Genomic DNA, 22,500 nt, shown 5'->3' with positions numbered 1-22,500 from the left:
GGATTCGGCATTAAATAACCCGAAAAGGGTTGATATGCCGTAAAACAAAAACAACCAACCAACCAATTGATAGAAACCATTAGACTAACGAGTCAAATAAACAGAAAAAAAAAGAAACAGGGAAAAGATCAAGCAATTCTGGAGAACACATGGCATAATAGTATTTAAAGAAAAGACCGAGGCTAGCAACATTACGTCTGTGAGAGGAAGGTTGAAGAGAAGAAGATAGAGTGGAGCCAATTAAATTGTAGATACGTTTCTGCAATTTATAAAGAACTCTCAAATGGAACAGAGATTCACCAGCCCAAATATGACAACAATACTCCATACATGGTTTGATAGTAGATTTGAAAGACAAAAGATGAGTCTTGACAGGATTAAACGAAACAAGCAATTTCGTACCCCAATCTACAACTGAACTCAAGTCAATTTCTAGATTAGCTGAATATTTTAACTGATCCGAGGAGAGATGGTCGAGTATCATCAGTATAGCTATTAAGTTTCTAAACAATATCCCCTGGAAAATCTACTTATAAAACTCACTATGTCTTTCTGTCTGTCTCCATATTTTCAAACTATCTCTACCGAAACTAAAAGTCGCAAAGCGGCGCTAGGGGCCTCAAATGATTGAATTTTTTTTATGGACCGTTATTTTATGGGTCTCTAGCGCGTTAAAATAATTTTTAAGGGGTCAAAAAGGTGGTAAAATTGAAAAAGTTCGTTGTACACTTTGTTTTCCCTCGTTGTTATACCTCGTGTTCAAGATCAGAGGAGGGAGAGAACTTAGTCATTTACGATCTTAGATGTGCTACCACAGATGGTAGCTAGAGAAAATTTGTGCAAAAGTGTGAAAATTAAAAAAAAAAATGGAATTTGCCAGGTGAAGGTCGAATGCCGGCATTACGAATATGCATGCGTACCGTAATAACTATTTGTTCATGTTTTAATTTTTAGTCTTACAGCAAACATTTCTTCATAGCTCAGGCATTAGCGTCAAAAGGAAAAGTAAATCGTAAGTTAAACGTTTTGGTTTCGATTCTCGCACACAAATCATTTCCTTTTTTTTTAAGTTTTTAAACCATCGCTATATATTGGGTTCAATATAATATAATATAATAGTAAATACGAGATCTGCAATTACCAAAATATCATATTTAAGCGTATTTTACGACGGGCAATCCCAGGCTGCCTGCTAGCATATATATATATATATATATATATATATATATATATATATATATATATATATATATATATATATATGTGTTTAAAATGATTATTTATAATTATAATGATTATCTATATATGCATATATATGCATGTATATATATATATATATATATATATATATATATATATATATACATATATATAATTACTGCAATTAACATTTATATATGGTACAGCATAATACGATATGAATTGTAATAAACATTATTTGCAACTTATCCACAAATACGCCAAGAAGATAAAAGTTAAAACAACCAGTACAAATTGAAGTTACAATAAGAAGAAATGAGAATTTTCCCCAAATCAATCATCTTGCATATCTAATTTGTTTACTCGCCATACAGTAAATCATCTTGACATTTCTGTCTGAAATAGTCAATAAACGAAGACTTATTCCGTAAGTTTGTTGCATTATTAGGTTAATCTCTGGTGAGATGACTATGCATTTCATACGCATGTGTGTCAGGCCTATTAACAATTCGAGAGAATGAATTAGCGACAAACATGGGCATAGGAAATAAACCAAAACACGTGACTAAGAGAGACAAAAGGAATTTCGTACAGTCATGATCGAAATAGATATTTCACCTAGACTAAGCTTTATCAAGAATAAAAGATAGAACTATAATTACGAATATATATATATATATATATATATATATATATATATATATATATATATATATATAAATTAAATTTTTTTTTAAAATTACATTTTCACCCCAAACAAGGCATATTGCCACTTTGGTGTAGGGGGCTACTATCAGGGGCAACAACTACTGAGGTACTTTGTAGGGGTTTGGGCAGCAAGATGTCGGTTCACGTTGCACTTGAACTTCTGCACGTCAGTACAGTTGGGGAAGCAGGGACCTGGAATTCCAAAGTCTAGCGGTTCTGGGGAAGAAACTACTGGAGTAGAAAGATCTTTTACATCTAGGGATCTCTACGGTGTGGGGTGGGATTTACAGCCTGTCGGATTTGTCGAGGGTGTTCACGTCGTGGGGGCACAAGTGCTTGCAGTTCGTCAGCGCATTCACCATTTAAATACTTGTAGAACAGGCAGAGGGATGCAACGTTTCGTCGATGGGACAGAGGCCGAAGCTTAGATACCAGTTCAGGGCCTATGAGATTTGCGACTCTCTTTTGAACCCTGTCATGGAGCGAGAGACTAGTAGCAGATGCACCAGCTCAAATATGACAGCAATACTCCATAATGGTGGCCTTATAGAGGTACAGGATACTTTCGGGGTTAGTAATTTTCTAGCACGGTAGAGAGAGCCCATTTTCCTTGTATATATACATATATATTCGTAATTACATATATATATATATATATATATATATATATATATATATATATACTCGTAGTTATAGCTGGAGAAAATTTGTGCAAAAGTGTAAAAATTAAAAAAATTGAATTTTCAAGGTGAAGGTCGAATGCCGGCATTACGAATATGCATGCGTACCGTAATAGCTATTGGTTCATGTTTTAATTTCTAATAGTCAATATATATATATATATATATATATATATATATATATATATATATATATATATATATATATGTGTGTGTGTGTGTGTGTGTGTGTGTGTGTGTATATTTATATACGAATATATATATACCATACTATATATATATATATATATATATATATATATATATATATATATATATATATATATATATATAAACAAGAATACACGATAAAACAATGTGGTTAATATCTACAGAATATCCAAAAGGTTGATGTAATATGTCTGCCTAAAATAAAATAAACACTTCAAGGGAATAAGAGAAACATAGAGGAACACAATGTCATATCAATGTAAACCTACTGGATTGCAACATTGTCGACCATAATGTTTGAAATGAATTGAATACACGGATAATATTGTTTAATAGAGATCAGAAATCTCCAAAGTTTTCGAACGGGTTTCAAAGTACTGACGTGGACCCCCCCCCAAAAAGAAAAAAAAGAAGAAAAAAGAATTATCTGGACATGATTTATATTGTTTTGCTCATTAGATTAGCTTTTTTAGTTTAAGTGGTTCTACCAAACTTAATTTTTCAATCATTTTTTGAACGGGAAAAAGAATAAAAAAAAATCCAAATCACCACACTATTTGCCCAAAATTTCATTTTCTAAAATTTTTCCTGAATATTTTTACGTTTTCCATAAGAGCTCTGCTAGCTGGATTAAAAACCGGTGGACCGTATCTGGCCCGCAGATAGTAGTTTGAAACCTCTAATATAGATGATTGAAATGGATTCTGAATACTTTATTATAAATTGCCGCATTTAATTTTATAGGAACGTGAGGGTCAAACATGTTAACCATACATTTGTAGATATTCAATATACTCATTAAACAAAACTTATCTCGAAAAAAAACAACAATAATTTAAGTAAAATAAATTTGATATTTAATGTCTCCATTAAATCATCTTCAAAATATGTAGGCGATAAGTGTTCATTTTCTGTCATTATTATAGACTAGCTGAACGGTCGTACAATACTTTTAAACATGATACTTTAATTTATGCAGATTGCATATGTATTATATTATTATAAAATTAATCCTCTTTTAAATATTATATATTACAAGGAATAGTTTGCCTGTTTGACTTATTCGCAAAATAAATAAATAAATAAAAAATAATAATGATAATGTCGTTCATCAAATACCGTCTGTGTTTGTTTACAATATCACGTCAGCTTATATTTCAGCTTGACGATCTTAAAAATAATCTTTCTTCTCTGATAGATTTCAGATAGAAGTTTTACAGGGGAGTATTTTACGCCACACCGGCCAAGGTTACACTGGTGTAACGTAAAATATTCCCGTGTAAAAATTCTTTTTATCTATAAGAGAAGAAAGACTATTTTTAAGATCGGATTTTTTTCGATTTTCGACACTTATCGTATGAATTTCTGTACAAAACATATATAGGAACACTGCCAGAAATATAGCTTAGTTTTGTGTGAAATTTGCAAAAGACAGGCTCAGCTGCTTCGAAACCTATGGGGAAGGAACCCACACACACAAACGCACAAAGTGACTTTTTATATAAAAGTCGAGATTAAAACAATGGATAGCATGCTAAGTAATACTCACTTTTAAATGCGTAGATTTAAAAAAATCATTAATCAACAAAAGCACTACATTCTTCTTTTCTTTTTTTACTTATTTCGACATAAGATATAAGTAGGTAATAATGTTTTCACCTGAAATGCGGAGATTTAAAAAATCCCTAAGCAAAAATCATTATATGATTTTATTTATTTCGACATAACACGTAACTAGGTAATAATGTTTTCATCTGAAACGCGAAGATTAAAAAAAAAAAAACTAAACAAAAATCACTATATGATTTTATTTATTTTGACATAAGATATAAGTAGGTAATAATGTTTTCACCTAAAATGCGGAGATTTAAAAGATCCAATAAAAAAAAGCACCATACTTATTTATAAGCATCATTTTAAGCACCATTAAAACAAAAAAGAAGAATAACCATCGGTCCAGCATCTGCCTTCCACTAATGTGGAGGCTGCTGACAGGCATTTTGACAAATGAGATTTACAAATATCTGGAATAGCAAGAGATCTTACTGGAGGAACAAAAGGGATGTAGATAAGGTAGCAGAGGGATAAAAAATCAGTTGCCTATTGATAAGACAATACTTTGGCATCATAAGAGAAGATCCACAAATCTATGCATGTCATGGATAGATTACCGTAAAGTATATGATCTGCTTCCACATAACTGGACTAATGGATGTATGGAAATAGTTTGAATATCGGTGAATGTGCGAATCTTGGAAAAAAGCATGAAACAATGGAAAGTGTCATTAACATCAAATGGAGAAGATCTTGGAGAAGCTCATGTGAAGGGAAGGATTTTTCAGGGGGATAGTTTGTCACCATTGTTATTTGTTTTAAGTATGGCACCCTTGTCGTTCATATTACGAAAGGTAAATGCATTTCATGAGTAGGGAATCATGGAGTACCGGGTAAACCATTTATTATTTATGGATGACTTAAAGTTGTACGCAAAGAACAAAGACCAGGTAAATATGCTTGTAAGAACTGTTCAACTGTTCAGTAATGACATAGGTATGGAATTTGGCAGGAAGAAGTGAGGTATCTTACAATTGAAAATGTGAAAAATTGTTGAAAGTAAAGAAATAAAACTTTTCAATGGGGAAATTGTAAAAGAGGTTGGAGAAGAAGGATACACCTACTTAGGAATAATAGAATTAGATAAAATAAAATAAGCTGAAATGAAGAAAATAATAGGAAAAGAATACAGAGAAGACTACGGTTCGTTCTTAGGTCAAGATTGAATGGGAGAAACGAAATATCGGCAGTAAACACATAGGCAGTGGTTATATTTCGATATTCAGCTGGTATTATTTAATGAAAAGAAAATGAGCTGAAAGATGTAGGCAGGAAGACGAGGAAAACGATGACAATGAATGCAGCTCTTTACACAAAGAGTGATGTCGATAGGTTATTGTCATACCGGCCTTTCTATGCATACAGGAAATTACACCGGTTCTCAGAAAATAGGGTTGGAATGCAGTGAAAAATAGTACGAGCATGTTCCAGAAGAAATGGTGGAGAGTGATAATGTGAAATTATTGTGGGATATGAATATCCAATGTGATAATGAGGTTGAAGCAAGAAGATTTAGTTTTGTTGGAAAAAAAGGAACACAATAATTAATATAGAAATGTCAGCTGACGTGAATGTGGAGAAAAAAAGTAAACGAGATGTCGAGAAATACCAAAACTTGAAAAGAGAGATAAAAAGATTGAGAAAGTCGAAGAAGGTAGAAGTTGTATCTGTTGTGATGGGAGCTCTGGGAAATGCAATAAAAAAGAGTGGATTGAGAAAAGTGGGACTCATTGCAATGTTGGATTATTTCAAAAGACTACCTTGTTGGAAACCGCCAGAATCTTGCGGAAAATGTTGGAAGACTAAGAAAAGAAGATGCTGATAGCCTATGTTCATTTGTTATGATCCGCCTATCCGTATTAAATCGGCAACACCAACAGCCAGACATAAAATAATAATAATAATAATAATAATAATAATAATAATAATAATAATAATAATAATAATAATAATAATAATAATAATCAGTATATTAGTCAGCAATCACAAACATGAGTCGCCATTGTATGCTCGTGCAAATGACTGCCAAATCTCACAATTTGTCCGTGGTAGGATGGATATCTGTCTCTTAATAATAGAAGACAAACAAAAACCCTAGCGAAGAATGAACTTTTTTTTATTGTAAGTAAAAATGCGAACCGTTATTCGCTTTTGTTTGCGGTGATTTAGACTTCATAACCCAATTATCTATTCCAGGCAGTTTAAACTAATCTGTTTTTTTTTTTACTTAACATAACAACGTTACGTGAAATTCCTGAATAAAAAGAAAAAATGCCAGGCATTATCTCCTTCTAAATGCAGACTAGAAAGCTTCTATGTTATATATCTAAGAATAAATGCAAACACTATAAGAACTCGAATCAGATACTCACACGACAACGTGTATAAACCCCACTTCCCCGAGGCTAGCAGTCCTACTTTGTGCTATATATATCAGTATATTAGACACCAGTCATTAACATGAGTCTCCATTGTATACTCGTGCAAATGACTACCAAATATCGGAATTTGTCCGTGGTAGGATTGATATCTAGCTCTTAATAACAGAAGACGAACAAAAACCATAGCAAAGAATGAACCTTTTTTTAAGCAAAAATGCGAACCGCTATTCTCTTTTGTCTGTGGTGATTTAGACAAAATAGCCCAATTATCTATTCCAGGCAGCTTAAACTTATCTGTTTTCTTCTTTGACTTAATATAACAACGTCACATGAAACTCCCGAACAAAAGGAAAAAAAAGAATTGGAATCAAGAGTAAAGCCACCTATACTTTATACTACCAGCAACCAAATCCAACGGTGTCAGGGAGACCTATCTTCAAATTTTATCCTTAACATGCTTAGTTCGACGGATACTAAGTACAATAATTAGTTTATTATCTTGCATTTTTTTTCATTTATGTATGTATGATAGTGCACGATACTTCACATATACATGAAAGGTATACGCTATACCTGCGCCAGAACCACAGATAAAGCAATTCTGGGCCTGGTGTTGCCACAAACACTTCTAATTTCAGAAACACAGATAACAAGGACGATGGACAAGTAAGAATAATCTCTAATTCCAGGGACCAAAATAATAATAACCAAAATAAAAAAAACACAGCCAAGATAACCAACAAAAAAGAAAAACGTGAAAGAAGAAATGGACAGCGAAGGAAAATAGACTCGAAATGGAATGTTATTATAGAAACCATTCCAAATATAGAAATGGAAACGAATGAAGGAACAATGGGACTTGTCCAGTGACTACCATACGACAGACAAAAGGATTGCGAACCAAGCAAGACTGACACTCAAGAGAGGCTGACTCTCAAAACTGGAACTAACGAAAATACAGTAAAAAATAGATAATGAAAATGAGCATGAAGCAAACCCCACTGGAACCACATGCAGAGAAGCCCCACAAGTAGAAACAGCACAAACAGCACAAACAGCACAAACAGAGGACCTACAAAGACTGAACTCTACAAATGAGGAAATCGAGAACAATCATCATCATCATCATCATATCTTATCACAATAGAAATTAACCCATCGCATGGCGGTGCTCTTAAGGTCTTGGTTTGAGCAATCGGTAGTTTTCCCTAAGGTGGTGCATCGTTTGTACCTCTCCACATGGACATATACCCATCGAGAACAATAAAGTAGGGCTAACAGAGGATGAAGCAGAACAAATAGAAAAAATAATACAATTTATGAACGAGGAAAAAACAAAGCTCCTATCATTAAGGAACCAAGTACAGAAGAAATGAAAAATAGACAAGGTTAAGCCCCCCCCCGTTATACATCACAACAGACACAATCACTGACCTAAACAACCTAATTTATGTAGGCGCCAAGATCGTAAGTATGAAGTTCAAAACAGAAAAACAGCGAAGAAATGAAGGACCGACAAAACCTGGATGGGAAATGAGGCTAAAAACCCAAATCGACAAACTTAAAAGGAAGCCAAAACGACAAACAGAAAGAAAGTGACGTGGAGAAGATCAAAAATTGGAAATGCGACCAGCAGGGAGAGGATAAACAAGAAACACTAAGACCTGAATAAAAAATATCAGCAAAAGAAGGGAGATTGAGTCGATATAGATACAATTCTGAACAATGCAAGCAAAACAGGACATTTGAAAACAATGAAAGTCAATTCTACCAAAATGTGAACGGAGGAAAAACAAAAGCAGAACGACTAAACCCAACAGAAGCAGAACTCTGTGGAAGTAAGATATGGGAAGAACGGTAGGACCACAACGGAAATGCCGAATGGCTGAAAGACATGAAAAAAGAATTACAACAAATCGAGGGAACAGTGAATGAAATCAGCAAGGAAACTCTAAAGAAAACCATAGGAAAAATGGCATACTGGAGAGTACCAGGACACGACGGGATGCATGCATACTGGTTCAAAAAATTCACAACGCTACACGAAAGACTAGCCCAAAACATGAGGAGATGTATTCAGGAAAAAAATGTGCCAGATTGGATGACAAAAGGCAGAATCACACTGATACAGAAGGACACAGAGAAAGGAACTGCCCTCAGTAACTATAGGCCCATCACGTGCTTACCCACTATGTGGAAAATATTCACACCACAACTGAGGGAACTAATCTATCCATGAATAACCGTTGACTTCTCTTCGAGGAACAGAGAAGATGCCAGAAAGGAAAGAGAGGAACACATAATCTGCAATACATAGATCAAAAGATCCTAAATGAGATAAAAAGAAGGAGAAAGAATTTAGCCATAGGATGGATCGACTACAAAAAGGCGTACATCAGTATCCCAAAAGCTTGGATAATAGAATGCTTAAAAATGTATAAAATACATAGCATGATCATCAACGTGATAGAAAATGCAATTAGAACATGGAGACAGGAATTGACAGCGGATGGACAACACATTGCCGGCTTATGTTTGTACCACTTGTCTGTGCGTTCGAGATGCAGTTGTTTGCATAATTCCCAGTGTATTGCCCTTCCCACTTGGTCGTGTCTCTTCTTGTATGAGAAATTAACATACAAAGATTCACTATCACCATTGCTGTTCATCATAGCTATGATGCCACTGAACAATATACTGAGAAAGTGCCAAGCCGGATACAAGTTCTCTAATACAGAGAAAAAATAAACCACTTAATATACAGGGACGACCTTAAACTTTTCACAAGGACCGAAAATGAACTAGAGGCATTAATAAACATTACCAGGATGTTCAGCTAAGATATCTAAATGGAGTTTGGTATAGAAAAGTGCACACTACTAGTTATTAAAAAAGGAAAACTGGAAATGACAGAAGGCATGGAACTACCCAACCAAACGGAGATGAGAAACCTAGGGGAACAAGACGCCTATAAATACTTTGGAGTTCTGGAAGTAGACACCATCCAAGACACAGAAATGAAAGACAGAATTGGAAAGAGTACCTCAGGAGAACAAGAAAACTTCTAGAAACAAAATTATACAGTAGAAACCTAATAAAAGGTATAGTATCACTAATAAGATACTCAGGACCGTTCATAGGGTGGACCAAAGAAGAACTGAGACGTCTCGATCAGAAAACCAGGTATCTCATGACCATGCACAACGCACTACACCCAAAGGACGATGTTGACCGACTCTACGTGAAAAGGAAATGAGGCGGAAGAGGACTAGTTTTTATAGAAGACTATGACTGTGAATTAGAATTAGAAAAATACATAACACAAAACATGGAAAGGAAAATGATGACACTGAAAAAAAAAAAAACAATATAGAAAACAGAGAGATAAAGGATAAGACGAGAAAAGAGAAATGGGAAGAGAAACAATTGCATGGAAAATTCATAAGGATGATATGAGAATAACGAAATGGACACCAAAGCCGTGAAACTGAATCCCTAATAACTACAGCACAAGATAACTCGATAATAACCAACCACATTAAAGCAAAGATCGATAAAACACAAGAAAACAGTAAATGCAGCCTCTGAGACGAAACGATAAACTATATAGTAAGTGAATGCAGCAAACTGGCCCAAAAAGAATACAATAAGAGACACGACCAAGTGGGAAGGGCAATACACTGGGAATTATGCAAACAACTGCATCTCGAACGCACAGACAAGTGGTACAAACATAAGCCGGCAACAGTAATTGAAAACGAGCATCACAAAATCCTGCGGGACATTGATATAAAAACTTATGAACCCATCCAAGCAAGAAGACCGGATGTCGTAATAATTAACAAGAAAGAAAATTCCTGTAAAATCGTAAACTTTGCTGTCCCAGCTGACCACAGAGTGAATATCAAAGAAAAGGAAAAACGGAGCAAATACACAGAGCTAGGTAAAGAACTGAAAGGGATTATGAAGAGGATCCAAATATTACTTATAATTGGAGGAGCACTGGGAACAACCCGGAAAATTTTTGAAAAAAGAATGGGATAAATTGGAATCAGATGAATGACTGGAAAGATACAACGAATATAAATAATGAAAACAACTGAGGTATTAAGGAAAACACTTGAGTGTTGAAACTAATACACATAAGCCACATGCGCGGGCTAGACATACTGCTGCAGAGGCAAAGCATGAAGCGGTATACGGAACCAAGAACGTTGAAGTGGCATACCGATAAGTCCTGTAAACCCTCTCGTTCCCCCATTGCCACATCCTCCCCACAAAAAGAGTAAAACCGAGGAGAGCACTGACCAGACCCCTGCTGGACAAGTGCAAAGAGAACTGGACCTTGGGGAGGCTTATTGGCATTTAAATTCTAGTGAAGACCAATGGCCTCTGCTAGTGAGAGATCAATGGTATGAGGCCGTTACGATAATGCAAAGTCATTTGCAAATGTTATTGAAAGAGGTGGAGAGGACTGGAAACCTGAGGAGACTTATTGTCATTGAGCTTCCAGGGAACACCACAGATTATTATCAAGGAGAAGACTTGTGTGAAAGCTCATTGTGAGCCAATAATAATAATAATAATAATAATAATAATAATAATAATAATAATAATAATAATAATAATAACTAGCGGGACCTGTAGAAATTCCGCAGCGGCATCTTTCATCTTTCTTGGCATTCTGTGAGCGTTCAGCATGAATGAAGATACCATCTGATTATTCTAGACCTTTTGTTAAAACTGTAAAAATATTTATTCAAGCAAGTCTATATAGTTATACAGTAGCGTGTAGAACAATAAAAAAAGATATAACAATAAAAAGAGGTGAGTTATTTATTTTTTCCTATTTAATATTGTAAGCATAGCCGTTAAAAACAATATGAAGTAGTGATTTCAAAAATAAAAAAAATAGATGAGTTGAGTGCCATCATCTATAATCGAAAAAGAAACCAAAACTTATGAAGAATTCTTGGCAAACTTATTTATTGCAAGAAATGGAAAGACACAACAATTATTAAACGACAACCACTCGAAAGAAAAAAGACGTAAGCGTGACACACAAAGTAATACACACCCTATCGTATTAATATATAGACTAACGAAAACACCAGCATCGGTGGGCCGGTCTCTCTCTCTCTTTCTCTCTCTCTCTCTCACTCTCTCTCTCACACACACACACACTAACAATAAAAAATGTAAACAAATTAAACGACGGACCCCCCTCCCCCAATAACTGCTGTAAATATGATTACAAAAAATAAAACTACAGAAACGCATCAATTATTCCCAAACACACACACACACATACACACACACACACACACACACACACACACACACACACACACACACACACACACACACACACACAAATGAAAATGTAGTAGTAGCAATAATATTTTAAATGACGAAAAAACCAGCAACTGTCGGTCGGTCAGTCGGTCGGTCTGTCTGTCTGTCTGTCTCTATCTGTCTGTCTGTCTGTCTGTCTCTCTCTCTCTCTGTCTCTCTCTCAAACAATAAAAATAGAAAAAACAATGAAAAAAAAAACAACAAAAAAACAACTGCTGTAGATATTATTACAAAATATAGAACTGCATCAATTTTTGTCCCAAATATTTTAAATTAGAAAACTCCGCCCCCCGAGAGATTTGTGTTATCGTTTTTTACTACGGAATAACTTATAATCAATTATTTCTTAACAACTTTTGCATTTACCAGGAAGATAAACCCTAAATTTTATAGAAGTAAAAACAAATATAACGGTGAAAACACGCTAATCGAATGCCGCCTGGAGCATTCGTAAATGTGTATTCCGTAATTAATGTGTATTCCGGAATTAAATCTCAACCAATGAAATTTACCGGAAAGCGTGACACACAAAAGAACACACACGCTGTCGTATAGATAATATATTTGATAATTGTTTAAAAATGTGTTTATACGCGTCCCCGTTAAAAAGATCAGAAACATATGTTTTTTTTCTTTAATAAAATAAAATATAAATAAAGATCATTATTTAGATTACTTGGACAATTGTTTCACTAGATAACAGTCAAGTTGAGAACAATTAATTTAAATAATACAAACATTCATACATCATCTAAAAAGATCAGAACTGAAATAAAGATTACTTCGGAAATAAATGCTGCGTTTATTTGAATAAAAATAAACTTCTTCGTGACAAATACAATCTTCTTTCATAAATCTTAAATAAATCTTTAGCAAAATTAAATCAGATAATGTTATTCATCTCCCCGTCAATGCAACTTTGATTGCAATATGAACCGATCAGTGAAGAAAATACTAAAATTTACTACATGCTTAAATTAATGAGACTTGATGAAAATATCCTTTTAATAAAAGTTTTGCAAGACGCGACCAATTAACAACACAATGATTAATGTTTAGTATGCAATTCAGACGCCATTCCGACGAACGCCCAAAAAGCAAATGGGTTTAATTGATACTCTCTTTCTTTTCTTCGCTTCGTTTGTTTTTTTTTTCTACGTCACTTCCCAAAGCAAGTAAGTTTTCACACGATCGTGTTAATTGAAAGTATTTACAAAAACTGAAAATCTTTTCAAGACCTCGAAAGTAACGTCAAAATAATAATAAGCCGATACGAACTTAGGAACTCCTATAGGTTTTTCCCTAGATGACACCTGCCGACCGCGCATCGAACATAATCTCAACTGACGATAATAAATGCATAAATAATAAATATTACAATCAGTAAACACACTTTAAAATTTTACAGCTAAATAGAAAAGTTATTTCTCTTGCGTTTGGTAACAGTTATGTGTTTTCTATTTGTAATTTTATACTCATTTTGTCTTTTTTTTTTTACTGCGCAATCGCCGAAAAATGAAAATATAAATTACGCTGCCGGATTTTTTTTTTTGAACATTCGGTGTTTCATTTATAACTGAAACCAAAACTTACTCTACCTCCTCCCGGCCTATCTATTCGTCTTTATTTTCTCAAACAGTTTGGAACCTGCAATGTCGTTAACGGAGTTGGTTCTAATGCAACTCCACAGCGGAGTAATTTACTTACAGATATGTATTCGAGTGTCACAGCTTATTAGTTTCCCCATCATTCATTTTTGTATTGCGTCCCGCGTCATTATTGCTTCTTCTCCGAATAACGATCATCATCATCATTACCACTGACAATTCGGCGGATGACGACCGCGGCTCAACTGATAATAAAGTCATTCAATTTGTATTATTTGGTTATTCGAACTACTTTTCTACTTTTGGTTGTCATTTTCACAACGTTTCCGTCGATGTAACCTCCGAGCAGACATTATATATATATATATATATATATATATATATATATATATATATATATATATATATATATATATATAGCCACGAGATGAACAGAATTAAATTGACAAAACTACATTGAGAATTGAGAATTAAATTATAAATCACATTACTTAATATATATATATATATATATATATATATATATATATATATATATATATATATATATATATATATATATATATATATGCAATGGTACCGTTGGTTTAGAATCTGAAAAAAGAGGAACAGCACATGACCTGCTTTTAGGAATACTCCTCAACCTCTGTTGTGATTTGTTGTTTTGGAGATGGGGTCCACAAATGGCGGTTACATGCTTTTAGTCTTTGTCGGATTTGAAGCCTACTGTACCAATGTTATTATGATTTTCTGTAATACACATATAAATAAATATTACTCTCTCCTTTTTTATTTTTCTGAATATTCGAGTACTCTACTGGAGTTCTTTCTCACTGCCCTCACAAAGTATATATATATATATATATATATATATATATATATATATATATATATGTGTGTGTGTGTGTGTGTGTGTGTGTGTGTGTATGTATTTGCCCGATTTCGACTTTTAATAGTTCTTAATTCTGTTCATCTCGTGGCTATTGTTTGGTGACAAATGGAGCAAAACACTGATGATTGCGTAAGCATGAAACATTAGTGTCTGTAGTTTTAAATAATAATTATTGTTTAATTATACTTATCAAGGCTCTTTAAGTAAACTTAAGAATGGTAAATTTTTGCGGACTTATAACTAAAAGGCTAGACTAGCATTTATGCAATGCTCATGACTTCCTCTCGTTCGAACACTCTAGATTGTCTAGTGTATTTGCCCACATTTGGCGTTAAATAGTCCTTAATACCATTGGTTCTCACGGCAATTGATTGGTAGCCCTGAGGTAAAGTCTTAGCAAATGGAGCGAAAGGTGGCTTTATGGCTGGATTCGAATCTCGGGACTGTCACCCCCTATGCTGATGATTGTGTAATATACTAGAGTCTGTAGGTATAACGAATAATTATTATTGATTTATTATATATATTTTATTATTATTACGAGAGTCCTTCCAAAGGTCAACCCTTCTACTTTTTTTAAACTTAAAAAATTGAAGAGTTAAGTACATAGGTACAATGAAAACCAACAACATTTTGTGCTCCAGAATTTAGTTTTTTACATAATCATCGCCATTCTCAATGTAGTTTTGTCAACGATGAACGATGTACTGGACCGTTCAGAGTGCGATGGTCTTTTCAAAATTAAAAAAAAACTATTTTTCTTTTTTAACTCCAAAAGTTGAAGAGCCACGAAGACAGGAATGGTACAATTAAAACGAACGACCGTTTGTGCTCCAGAATTTATTTTCTACATAGTCGCAACCATTTTCCATGCACGTCTGCCAGGAATTCAATGCCGCATCTCTGCTTCTAACGCACGTCCATGCCAGAGATTGCTTTCTTAGAATATTACATCATCAATATCTGCAACAGAGAGATAAAACTTTCAGGTTATGAATGCATAAGTACAGTCACCATAACAATGCAATTTGCAATCCCCTTTGATTTATTCTAGCAGGATATAAAAAAATAAAATTCATTACTTCTGGAACGTCCCTCATATATATATATATATATATATATATATATATATATATATATATATATATATATATATATATATATACAGAGAGAGTGAGAGAGAGAGAGAGAGAGAGAGAGAGAGAGGGAGAGAGAGCAAAAATGGTAATTAGTAAAAACCTGAGGAAAGTGCTCAATACTATTGCAGAGCATATATATATATTTTATTACTGTTTTATCTGCTTAGTTAAACATGTTTCGGTTACCGAATCGTATCAACCCAGTAACTTCGTCAGACTGGGTTTCTGTTAAAGTCTGACGAAGTTACTGGGTCGTTGATACGATTCGGTAACCGAAACATGTGTAACTAAGCATATAAAACGGTAATATATATATATACATATACATATATATGTATATATATGTATATATATACATATATCTATATATATATATACACATATATATACTTATGCATAGATCATCGTATAGCGATTAGATCACTGTGACTGATTTAAAGAACATGTAAAAAATAAAAGGTTTAAATTCAACGTTATTTCTCGCGGTTAATGGTAGCCGATTGGATACGGTCTTTGCTAATCGAGCCAGAGATGGCTCGTGCTCCCGGGTTCGAATGTGTCGACTGGTGTTAATCGTGACACCCTGCACTGAAGATTCCCGAAAAGATGAAAAACTACTGTCTGTATTTAATTATTATAGTAAAAAACTAATTATATATATATATATATATATATATATATATATATATATATATATATATATATATATACGCAGCTTGTAGTATAACATATAGCTTCTCTATATCTCATCCCCTATCACAGACAGACAGTATGGATTTAGACAAGCCTGTTCTATCGCAGATATCCTAACAGTAATCTCCAAACATATATACCAAGCATTCAAAAGCTACAAAAAATATTTCTTCATTTCTGTTTCTCTCTTACTTTCCCTCCCTGCCCTGCACCAAGCAAATCTGTCGGCCTAGTCCACAAATCTCAAAATTCCATAATGAAAAGTTTCAATAAAAAATACACGATTAAACCCGGATCTCTAACTTCTAACGTAGACCCCCACTACCGTCTCCTTCTCCAACATCAGGGGTCTACGTTCTAACCTTCCAGAGGTTGAAACACTATTACAGGAGACTAAACCAGACATATTATTTCTAAGGGAAACTGACATTGGACAGACTATTTCCCTAGATGAGTTCGTAATTAAAGGATACTCTAATTTAACTCCCAAATCTTACCCGCAAGATCGCCATGGCATGGAATATGTTCCCATATAAAAGATGGCTTTCCATGTGGTAGGGGCATCTCCAGAGAAGATCCTAACTTATGCTATATGGGCTTCTGGGTTGCACTTGCTCAAACTACTGCATTTATATTTGCTCTCTATCGCCCCACAACAGCGGAGTAATATATTTAAAAGCATATCTGAGAAAATTGACCACGTCCTATCTGCTTATCTTTCAGCTAATATTCATGTCTGTGGAGACTTCAATGTTCACAATGTGGAATGGTTAACTCACCCAAGACCGATGATGAGGGGAGGTTCTGTCATAATTTCTCCATTGCTTATGACCTCAGATTGTTCAGGAACCCATCGTGTGCCCGATAATGACGGCCAGTATGCAAGTCTCCTAGACCTTTTCTCACAACTTGCCCTGAACTGTGTTCAACTTCCGTTATGTCTCCACTTGGATCTTCTGACTACTCTGTTGTATCAGTTAAGATAAAAATGAAATGTAATAAGTCATCAGATGTACCTCTCCATCGTACAGTATATCGATACTCTATAGGTGACTGGGAAACCTTCCGTACATTTATATCAGATCTACCTCTGCGTTCCATGTTTAAAAAGGATGTGTTTCTATAGTATCAGACCTGACGGAATGGTTAATTATAGGTATAGACCGTTTCATACTCTCGAAAAAATTCCAGCAAAAAACCTAACAGCCAGCCGTGGTTCTGTCCAAAATGTGCTGCTGCCATTGCGCACAGAAATCAATTTTTCTATTGCCTCTAATGTAATAGATGTAAAGTCGCTTTCAGGACTGCCAGCAACTACTGTAAAAAAGTAATAAATAACGCAAGAGAGTTGTATGCTCAGTCCGTCAAGTCCAAAGTAGCTGAGCAGCGGCTTGGTTCCCACCAGTTTTGGCAAATAGCAAACAGAATCATGAACAGAAGCATGTATTCTATCCCAACTATCATAAATAGACCTGAGGTAATCTCGTCAGCATCAGACAAAGCCAAACTCTTTGCCAAGAACTTTGCAGCTAATTCTGCCCTTTGCGACCAAGGCCGCCAACCCCCAATATTTCCTCCTGTATCAGAAAACACGCTATGTAATATACAAATATATGTACGTGATGATGCCAAGCTAATCAAAAACCTCGATTTCAGTAAAGCAACCGGCTCTGACGGTATTCTTATTATAGTACTGAAAAGACTTCAACCAGAACTAGCGCCCATCCTTACAAAACTGTTTAAACGTTGTCTTAAGGAGAATTGCTTCCTATCACCCTGGAAAATCTCATCAGTATGCTCTGTATTTAAGAATTCAGGTGATCGCTCATCTCCCTCTCAGTACAGACCAATAAGTCTCCTGTGCGTCATGAGTAAGTTGCTGGAATCTGTGTTAAATACAGAAGTAATCAACTATCTCAGCAAAAATAACGTTTTTAGTGACATGCGATATGGTTTCCGTTCTGTTAGATCTACAGCATATGTGCTTACTGTTATATCTCATAGGATTAGCGAATCTCTTGACGGAGGCTACTTTCTAGGGCAATTGCTCTTGGCATATCAAAGGCGTTTGAGAAAGTATGGCATAAAGACATACTTCACTAGATCTCCAGCTACAGTATAGCTGGAAATGTCTTCTCAATTATTAAATCATTTCTCTCTGATAGGTTCATACGAGTAGTGGTTGATGAGCAGAAATTAGAAGCTCACAGTATTAATGCTGGAGTCCCTCAGTGTCCATCCTTGGCCCAACTCTCTTTCTGATCTACATTAATGATCTTTCAAATCACATCCTTACATCATTCGTAGACATCTATTCTGATGAAACTACTATCTATGGTAGCACATCTAAGACCGTAAACGACCAAGTTCTCTCCGATTCTCTCTCCTCTAATCTTGAGCAAGTGGTACAATGGGGAAAGAGGTGGCTTGTTACTTTTAATGCATCTAAACCAAGTATTTATCTTTACATCATTAACGCTGTGATCCCCATCTGGCATCAATGGAAATGAATGGCTCTCGTCTTGGGGAAGCCTCATGTTTTAACAAGCTTCTGGGCTTGACCTTTATTTCTGATCTTAAATGGAACACATACATTAAATCCGTTACCAAGGCCGCTGGAAAAATGGCAGGATCCTTCTATCGATCCAGTAGATATCTCACTGCTGATGCAATTCTCTATCTATATAAGAGCCAGGTACGTCCAAGGATGGAGTACTGTTGCCACATCTGGACAGGAGCTGTTAGAAATGACTTATCTTACCTTGATAGAGTTCACAATAGACTTCGTAGCCTCGTAGGAGATGTCCTTTTCTCTTCCCTGCAACCCTTTTCTCACAGAAGAGATGTTGCGAGTTTGTCTCTGCTTTATCGTTATTTTCATGGCAAGTACTCGGCTGAGCTCCAATCTATGGTCCCCCTTCGCCAAAATTTCACAAGTCTAGCATAAAACACTATCACTAATTTTCCACACTTTTTTCTGTGCCTAAACCTAAACGTAGATTCCATGGGCAAAGCTTCTTTCTTAGAACTGCACGCCTATGGAATTGTCTTCTGCTTTCCTGCTTTCCAGCTGACTACAATCTGATTGTCTTCAAGTCTAACGTAAACAAGTTTTTGATGAACCATTCCATATAAGTTTACAAATTTACCGAATTTACTAACGATCACTATATTGTCCAATTTTCTATCGTACACTCTTTAACCCTTATCCTTGAGTGGCCTCTTGACCTTGATAAGTGGTGATACCTATGTAAAAAAAAGAGAAAAGGGCATCCCTACTAAGCTACGAAGTATATTTTGAACTCTGTCAAGGCGGAATAAGCTGCTTCTAGCAGTTCCTGCCCAGATGTGGTAAAAGTACTGCATTGGTGGACGTACTTGGCTTTTATATAGATAGAGAATTGAATCAGCAGTGAGATATCTACTGGAGCGGTAGAAGAATCTCACTATTTTTCAGCAATTTTGGCAACAGAATTGATGTAAATTTTCCATTTCAGATCAGGAGTAAGGTCCGACCCAGAAGCTTGTCAAAACATAAAGCTTCCCAAAGACGAGTGTCATTCATTTCTATTGATTCTAGATGGGGATAAGAGCGTTGATGATGTAACGATAGAGGCTTGGTTTTAGATGCATTAAAAGTAACAAGCCACCTCTTTTCCCATTGTACCACGTGCTTAAGATCAGAGGAGAGAGAATCAGAGAGATCTTGGTCATTCACGGTCTTTGATGTGTTGCCATAGATGGTAGTGTCATCAGCATGACATAATAAATAAATGTCTACGAATGATGTAAGGATGTGTTTTGGGAGATCATTGATGTAGATCAGGAATAGAGTTGGGCCAAGGATGGACCCTTGAGGGACTCCAGCATTAATACTGTGAGCTTCCAATTTCTGCTCATTAACCACTACTCTTATGAGCTTATCAGAGAAAATGATTTAATAATTGAGAAGACATTTCCAGTTATACCGTAGCTGGAAATCTTGTGAAGTAGGTTTTTATGCCATACTCTATCAAATTTTTGTTCGTTATTTCTTTCTCCACTTATTTTCGTTCGTACTGCTCAATATCGACGCATATTATAGCAGTGAATGAATTGTAATGAAAATATACTATTAATATTCTCCGAATTAAATAAAAAGAATTAAGTACCATTTTTAATTAAGCTTTAATATTCATACGCGGTTTAAATTGATTTAAATATTTATTATGATTAATTCTTAATAAATATTCGAATCCATTCACTTTCACAGGCATACATACACAAAAAACTACTATCCTCACCTATATCGAAGAGAAAACATTTATCCTTCTTCACAGTTCGATCCTTATGGAAATCAAATTCCAGTGCAAAATGAAGCTCAATATTCCAACTTTCAAAAAAAAAAAAAAAAAAAGCGTAAAGAAGCTATAGATAAATAGAAAAATTAAAGCTATCTCATACTGTAATTTTGTCACACACACACATATATATATATATATATATATATATATATATATATATATATATATATATATATATATATATTTCCGTCGTAAAAACATTGTTGTCTAATAAAAACCATAAACCGTCAAAGCGAATCTTCATGCAAGAAAACTTCAAATTTCCATGAAAAACAGCAATGCTTTGACGACAGGAACTTTTCGGTTAATTGCCTGAATTTGTTCAAACATATTTAGAATTCTTTTAGGAACACGTATTAGTTTTTCTTTGTTTCGAAATTGACGAATAAATCACAGTATAGAATGAATTTGTCCATAAATATAATTATATACACACATGTATGTATGTGTGTGTGTGTCGACAACTAACTTACTGACTAAAAGACATCTAGTTATTTTTTTCTTTGTCCCCTTATTAAGATTAATCTTTGCCCCCCCCCCCATTCTTGTGAGTCTCTATTCCGCTTTGTGTCCAGTGTTACCGGGGGATCTACTATTGTTTTTACCCCCACATACATGGCTTTATACGTGACGTCATACATGACGTCATACATGACGTCATCTGCCATAGCATCATCCAATGTCATTATATATATATATATATATATATATATATATATATATATATATATATATATATATACATACATATATTATATGCTATGGCGTAATACACAACGTCATAACATATATTATATGCGCTATGATGTCATTGTGAACAAAAAGACAGGAATACGAATTTATTATAATATATATATATATATATATATATATATATATATATATATATGCACACACAAGTAAGTATTTATTAAAGTTGATAGCAATGCAAAAGAAGCCGGAATGGAGAAAAAGACCGTGAAATAAAAAAAATCGCAGCCAATATTTGGATTATGCATTTACATATCCATTTCTTTTTCTATAGACCTTCTACATATCAAATCAGTAAATATGAGCCTTACTTCTAGATATGAACAAAATATCCGAGATGGTGGAAGTTTCTTTTAATAATTTTGGTTGTAACCTTTCTTTTTCAGAAAAAAAGCAGAACACTCTACCGAAATTATTAAAAAAAAGGAAGAATATTACACTATATCGGATATCTTATTGATAGCAATAATTTTCAGGATTTGATATGTGAAGGATCTATTGAAAAATAAATGATGTGCATATACCTAACCGAAATATTGGCTTCAATTGTTTATTTTTGCTCAAACTCTTATTGACCAGTGTGGTTTCTTTTGCATCATTACTAAATACATATTTATTTATTAGCAATGTTGCAAACAAACTACTATTCTAACACACACACACACACACACACACACACACACACACACACACACACACACACACACACACACACACACACACACACACACACACACACACACACACACACACACACACACACACACACACACACACACACACACACACACACACACACACACACACACACACACACACACACACACACACACACACACACACACACACACACACACACACACACACACACACACACACACACACACACACACACACACACACACACACACACACACACACACACACA

The sequence above is a fragment of the Euprymna scolopes genome, chromosome 19 (assembly GCF_053919585.1).
Source record: "Euprymna scolopes isolate OS-2025 chromosome 19, ASM5391958v1, whole genome shotgun sequence".
Taxonomy (NCBI): Eukaryota; Metazoa; Mollusca; class Cephalopoda; order Sepiida; family Sepiolidae; genus Euprymna; species Euprymna scolopes.
Note: the sequence above shows the minus strand (reverse complement) of the source record.